The sequence below is a fragment of the Triticum dicoccoides genome, chromosome 2A (genome assembly GCF_002162155.2).
Source record: "Triticum dicoccoides isolate Atlit2015 ecotype Zavitan chromosome 2A, WEW_v2.0, whole genome shotgun sequence".
In the NCBI taxonomy this organism is placed as follows: domain Eukaryota; kingdom Viridiplantae; phylum Streptophyta; class Magnoliopsida; order Poales; family Poaceae; genus Triticum; species Triticum dicoccoides.
This window is the reverse complement of record NC_041382.1, coordinates 185366594-185374302: the sequence shown is the minus strand read 5'-3', so window position 1 is coordinate 185374302 and position 7709 is coordinate 185366594.

The window sequence follows — 7709 nt, the reverse complement described above, 5'->3', positions numbered from 1 at the left end:
CAGGCCACCCCAGCTCCTCCCGTTCGCTCCACCAGATGCGCGAGAACCACAGCTTGCCGTAGCCGCAAACCGCGCCCTAAATGGTGCTCTGTAGCGCGATCCCGACTCCCTCCGCCGCGGATTTGGTCGCCGGCGGCTAAATGCCGGCAGCTGACGTGGCCATCATTAGCTTGAGGCTAATTAGTGGGTTAATCTCGCCCTGTGCCACTGACAGACCGGCCCCACCCCCTAGTTAACCGCGGGGTAAACCCCTATTAAATTTTAACCTAACCAATGTGGACCCACACATCAGTTGACCCGCTGACGTCACCATTGAATGGCCCCACCCGTCTATGACTCGAGCCAGCACTGTGAGACTGACCAGTGGGACCCACTGGTCAGGTTTGACCTGGACCCATTCTGTTGACCTGCTGAGGTCAGCATGACGTAGTGCTGACGCAATAAGCTATTTTTTGGGTTTAATTTAATCCAGGAAATTCCAGAAAATGTTTTAAACTTCTAAAAATCATATAAAATCAACCGTAACTCCAAATGAAATAATTTATATATGAAAAATTATCAGAAAAATCCAATCTATCCATTTATTCTATTTTCATGCATGTTAGAACAACTTAAGGCCACTGTTTAGGACAAATCAAATGAATGGTATTTAAATAACCACATGTGGAGTTTGAATTTGAACTTTGGGTTCAAACCAACTTCATTTAATTGTGTTGCTAGTTGCATTAGCTCAATCAACAACATATTGCCATGTCATTATCATGCATCATGTTGTGGATTGCATTGATTGTGTTCCTTCTCTGTTGCCGGTGGTTGTCCCCTCTCGATAGACATTGTACCGACGCTGTGATCGTTGACACTGATGAAGACCCAATGATATCTTCAGAAGTGCCAGGCAAGCAAAACCCCCTTGTTCATTCCGATATAATCCCAATCTCTCACTCCTGCTCTATTTTACTGCATTAGGACAACAACGTTTCAACTGTTACATGTTGCGGTAGTTGAACCCCTTTCCTCTGCATGACCTATCATTGCCACAGTAAATAGATGAAACCCACTAGCATGAGTAGGAATTGTTTGAGCCCTGATGTGCCTACTGATCCATGCTTGTTGTCATGCCTGCTACTGCTTAGAGTTGAGTCAAGTCTGATTCATCGGGGATGAATTGGAATGTGGTGAACATGTCCTACCGTTGAGAGCTAAGTGTGTGAACATGATTTGGTAAAGGTAGCAGTGAGAGACCATGTAGGAGTACATGGTGGGTTGTCTCATTGCAGCCGTTCTTAGGAACTGAGTTCTGTGTTTGTGATCCATGAACAGTTACTACCACACATTGGTTTCCGGTAACTCGACCCCTCTCGACTTATTAATCCACTCGATCTCTGTCCAGGAGTTGCAACTAGTTTCTGGTGTTTGTAGGTAGTGTTAGTAGTCTACCAAGTGGCACCCGGTACAAGTGGGCTTGGGACAGACTAGGCACAGTGGAATGGTGTACCAAGTGGCACCCGGATGGTGGGCTTGGGAACCCTGTACACATCGTTTAGGGCCGTGAGCGACACCCCGGCCGGATCTCCTTGCGGCTGGAACCCGAATAGGCGATAAACCTGGACGAGAGACTTGTGTGATTAGTCAGGTCGTGGCCGACTCCCTCACCCGGCTTCAGCTTGAAGGTTGCCGAGGTACATGACGTGTATAGGGCGATAAGTGGCGAGAGCGTGTGTGAAGAAGTACACCCCTGCAGGGTTATCATTATCTATTCGAATAGCCAGATTCCTCGGATATGGAAACTTGGACCCCTTGCATAGTTCATAGACAAGTGAAAGTGGATACTCTAAAATGCACAAGATAAGTGTGAGTGCTATGGATGGCGTTCTCGTAGGGAGACGGAAGCGGATCCATAGTGGTGTATTGGTATGGTGAATTTGTGGACTCGTGTGCGCCACCTCAAAAGAGTTACTTGCAGTCGTAGTTCAGGTTAGCCACCGAGTCAAAGCTGGCTTGCTGCAGTTAACTCCACCACCCCTTTGTCAATACCGATGCATATGTAGATAGTTCTGATGTAAGTCTTGCTAGGTACATTTGTACTCACGTTTGCTTATTTTATATTTTGCAGAGAGACTTTTGTCTCGCTAGTAGTTCCATGTGGACTTCGACGTTTAGCTTGTTACCTCAGCTACGATCTTGTACCCTTGGGAGGGTCTTGTAGATAGTTAGGCTTCTAAGCCTTCTTCATTTGTAGTTGTCTGTTCTCAGACAAGTTAAGCTTCCGCATGTGCTTTGACTTGTATGCTCTGAATGTTGGGTCATGAGACCCATGTTTGTAATATCTCGCTCCTCGGAGCCTAATGAATATATACTTGAGTCGTAGGGTTATGTTGTGATGCCATGTTGTATTTACGCATGTCGAGCATATTGTGTGCATGATTGAAATGCTTGGTATGTGTGGGATCCGACAACCTAGTTGTTTATCCTTGGTAGCCTCTCTTATGGGGAAATGTAGTCTTGTGCTTCCATGAGCCATAGTAGTCCGCTACAGCCCGGTTCACCGGAGTCCTGCTAGCCCAGCACTACTGCTCAGGACACTTGACTGGCCGGCATGTGTTTCACTTTGTTCCTGTGTCTGTCCCTTCGGGGAAATGTCACACGGTGACATCCGGAGTCCTGCCTAGCCTGCTACAGCCCGGGTTACCGGAGTCCTGTTAGCCCAGTGCTACAGCCCGGATTCACACGCTGCTGACCGACATGCTCGATGTTGATTCATGTATGCCTGTTCCCATAAGTTAGTGCCACTTTGGGTTCACGACTAGTCATGTAGGCCCGGGTTCTCTATCATATGGATGCTAGCGACACTATCATATACGTGAGCCAAAAGGCGCAAACGGTCCCGGGCCATGGTAAGGCGACACCCGCGGGAATACCGTGCGTGAGGCCGCAAAGTGATATGAGGTGTTACAGGCTAGATCGGTGTGACTTAGAATCGGGGTCCTAACAAGTATGTACGTACACGTTCGCGACCAAAATGACAACGCTACGTACGCTTCGACCAGGTGGGTCCCGACTGTCAGGCACTTCCTTGCCTGCGAAGATGTAGCTGGTGGGTCCCATTAGTCAGGGGGCGAATCGTTTTTTTTTACCCGGACGCACTTCCTTGCGTGCGAAGATGTAGCTGGTGGGTTCTAACAGTCAGGGGGAAACGTTTTTTTGCGAAATACAGTGGCCCGTTCGGTGGGTCCCAGCTGTCAGGTGGAGGAATCATTATTTTCCACGTAATAAGGAGGCACTTCCTTGCTGCGGCCGTGGACCCAGCTGTCAGCCTCTCCACGTACAGTCCACGTCCGATGGAAGTCGTTCCTTGACCACGTTGACCACGCCGCGCCGAGAGCACCAGGGCGGTGGATGACGGCGAGGCCTAGGAAGGGGACGACACGGAGGCAGGGAAGACTCGGCAGTTGTTTCCCATGAGGAGGGGAGTACGACTGTACGAGGGTTTACTGGTTCGTCTGGTATCGCCGGAGAATAACAGCATGTGTGGGTGAGTAGAGGGATGGCTAGGCCAACGATGGGAGTACGGTCGGGCGGTGAGGCCTGCGCGGCAGCACAGCCGGCCGCGAGGAGGAGGGAGCAGGCAGTCCCACCGGCGCTTGTTTGAGCGGCTGGAGCAGGAAGAGCAGAGATTGAAGAAGCACGACGGCCGTTGGATGGACATCCAACAGTATACATGCCATCTGTGGAAAGCCTCAAATCTGTGGAAAATAGCATACAACCCATCTGCCATTATTTCAAATAATTTACAGCCCATTTGCTAATTCTTACGGGTTTTTTGGAGCCCATATTCTTTATGTTAGCATTACAGCCCATTATTGTGGCCACGGTTAAAAAATTATACAAAATTTTGCATATGTCAGTGCGGTCTGAACTGTTTTTAATCCCGAAATTTCGAGTCACATCCAGATAAAATCCAATAAATGTATATCATTATAAAATCCAATAAATTGTCCACGCATAAAAATCAATGCAATTTAAAATCTCGAAATGAAAAAAAAAATATTTGAAAATAATTGCTGGTTTGATGTGTTTTAAAAATGTACAACCCATTTCTCATTACCGATAGGCCATTTTCTCGGCCAGCCGAATGAAGCTCTCCTCGTCTTGAAAGATTTGCAGCCCAGCAGGCCTGATAAAGCGACTTACTTGACAAATCACAAAAGAACTGGGCTAGCCATTTTCAGAAAGGAAAAAAACTACTGGGCTGGTCTGTGGTAAACATAAAAGAAAAGGCTGTCTAGACAGGCCAGAGTGTCCCGCACAGCCCAGTTACACCCTGCTTCCGTCTCAAAAACAAATTAGATAAATGCCACTCCAATTATGGCGATTCATAAAAATGCCACTACAATTTCCAAACTTTGAAAAATGCCACTACAATTCTTGCAAACTTTGAAAAATGCCACTGCAGTTTGCAAACTTTGAAAAACGCCACTCCAGACTTCGAAAAATGCCACTAGAAATGGCATGAAATGGCATTTTTCAAAGTTTGGAAATTGTAGTGGCATTTCTCGGATACAGCAGATTTGGAGTGGCATTTATCAAATTAAACCAAAACAAAAATAACTAGGCGAGCTGCTGGGTCCCTGGTGTCAGCTGCTCATTGTGCAATTCTCTCGTTTATTGACTACGTTGACAATGGCATGGGACCCAGATGTCAGAAATCCACTAGGAGGAGCCATTTTTTATTGGCTTGAAATAAGGAGGCACTTGCTTGCGTACTGCCATGACCTTGGTGGGTCCCTGCTGCCATCCTCTCCACGTACAGTACCAGTTAGTCGTGCTTCAAAACTGATGGCACGCCATTAAAAAAATAAAGGTCGATAACTAATGCGGCACCTCAGGCCAACACGGCCAGATCGCATTTTGCACGAGAAATTACACACCAAGTTTCGTTGACATGTGGTCCCATTCCAACATATCAGTGAGACGACGGTGAGTAGTAGGAGTATTTCCGAACAGACGTGTAGGCCGGGGCGCCTCTTCGTGAACCGTGGCAAACTCGCAACCGTCCACCGACTCTTCGCCTTTCCCTCTCGATTTGGAATTGCTGTCGCACGCTCTTCCTCTCCCTCCTCCATTTTCCTTCAACCCTTCACCCTTTCTTCTGCCATTGTTCGATCGTCTTCTCCATGGAGGGAACAGGCCGGAAACGACCCTGTTATTTTTGCCCCGATTTGAAAGATGACGTGGTGGAGGAACTCATTGATCGGTGCGACGTCATCACCTCGGCTAGCATGGCAGGTTCATTCAAGCCCATTCTCGACTCAACTAATAACATCATTACAAAGAACCCAAGAGTCAAGGAGCGGTTTGATCTCCCCTATCTTCTTCGCCATGACCCTGATGACTGGTGCCGACACGACGGAGGCCTCGCCCTATGCCAGTTGATGTCGCTTGATAATGATATGTATGATGTTAAGATGCCATCACTTGAGGGCAAGGCTTGGGTGGGCGCAAATGGAGATTGGGTTGTTTACATTGGGTCCAACTGCGAGTGGGAACTTGTGAATGTGTACACTCGTCACCGGGTTCCACTTCCAAAAATCTCAGCACACTACCCAGAGGTTGAGCACACCGGTAATGTACGCACGTTCAAATACGATCATGGTGACTGTCTTCTACAGAAGATAGCAATTTGTCGAGTTCCCAACCTCTCTTGGAATTACAACAACTATCAAGTTGTTGCTATCTTCGACAAGCTTGTTGCCGTCCTTCGTGGTTCGACTTGATGGATATTGCTCAAAAACCAGTTTCTATACACGGATGAGTACTGTGATGCAATTCAATATGAGGGCCTTGTGTTTGCTGCCACCACTAGTGGCACTGTTGTTGCATGTCATCCTAGTAGTTTCGGTACGTTTGTCTTCCATCGTAATTATCATTGTTTCATCCACATACATGCAGGTTAGCAAGTTTCCCTTTACTAATTAACCTTCTCCTTGTGTTTCCAAGGTCCTGTGAACATCCCACCACCTATACTTGAAAATTTTTATAACCAAGGGGGAGATGACGATGGTGATGATCACGAGCATGAGGACGAGCAGCGCCGATATACTCTGTGGCGCCTGGCAAATAATTCTGATGGATCACGTGTATACAGCCCACTGATGATGTTACTGCTAAGGAAGCAGGTGTCTCCCATGGTCGCACTCTCCGGAGCTGTTCTGCCGGGGAAACTTCCCTCCCAGAGGGGGAAATCATCGCCATCGTCATCACCAACGTTCCTCTCATCGGGAGAGGGCAATATCCATCAACATCTTCATCAGCACCATCTCATCTCAAAACCCTAGTTCATCTCTTGTATCCAATTCTTGTCTCCAAGCCCGGGATTGGTGCTAGTAGGTTGCTAGTAGTGTTAATTACTCCTTGTAGTTGATGCTAGTTGGTTTAATTGGTGGAAGATCATATGTTTAGATCCTTTATGCATATTATTACCCCTCTGATTATGAACATGAATATGCTTTGTGAGTAGTTACGTTTGTTCCTGAGGACAAGGGAGAAATCTTGCTATTAGTAGTCATGTGAATTTGGTATTCGTTCGATATTTTGATGAGATGTATGTTGTCTAGCCTCTAGTGGTTTTATGTGAACATCGACTACATAACACTTCACCATTATTTGGGCCTAGAGGAAGGCATTGGGAAGTAATAAGTAGATGATGGGTTGCTAGAGTGACAGCAGCTTAAACCCTAGTTTATGCGTTGCTTCGTAAGGGGCTGATTTGGATCCATATGTTTCATGCTATGATTAGGTTTACCTTAATACTTTTGTTGTAGTTGCGGATGCTTGCAATAGAGGTTAATCATAAGTGGGATGCTTGTTCAAGTAAGAACATCACCCAAGCACCGGTCCACCCACATGTCAAATTATCAAAGTACCGAACGTGAATCATATGAACGTGATGAAAACTAGCTTAACGATATTCCCATGTGTCCCCGGGAGCGCTTTTCCTTATATAAGAGTTTGTCCAGGCTTGTCCTTTGCTACAAAAAGGATTGGGCAACCTTGCTGCACTTTATTTACTTTTGTTACTTGTTGTTCGTTACAAATTATCTCATCACAAAACTATCTGTTACCACTTATTTCAGTACTTGTAGAGAATACCTTGCTGAAAACCGCTTATCATTTCCTTCTGCTCCTCGTTGGGTTCGACACTCTTACTTATCGAAAGGACTACAATAGATCCCCTATACTTGTGGGTCATCAAGACTCTTTTCTGGCACCGTTGCTAGGGAGTGAAGTGCCTTTGGTAGGTGGAATTTGGTAAGGAAAAATTTATATAGTGTGCTGAAACTTACTGTCACTTGTTACTATGGAAAGTAATCCTCTGAGGGGCTTGTTCGGGGTATCTTCACCCCGACCAGTAGTGCAAAGAGTTGCTCCTTAACCTACTGAACCTATTGAAAATGAAATTCCTTATGAGTATCCTTCGGGTATGATAGAAAAACTGCTAGCTAATCCATTTATAGGAGATGGAACAAAGCATCCTGATGAACACATAATATATGTGGATGAAGTTTGTGGATTATTTAAGCTTGCATGTATACCCGATGATGTCGCTAAGAAGAAGGTCTTCCCTTTATCTTTGAAGGGAGACACATTGACATGGTATAGGCTATGTGATGATATGAGATCATGGACCTATACAAGATTGAAATTGGAAT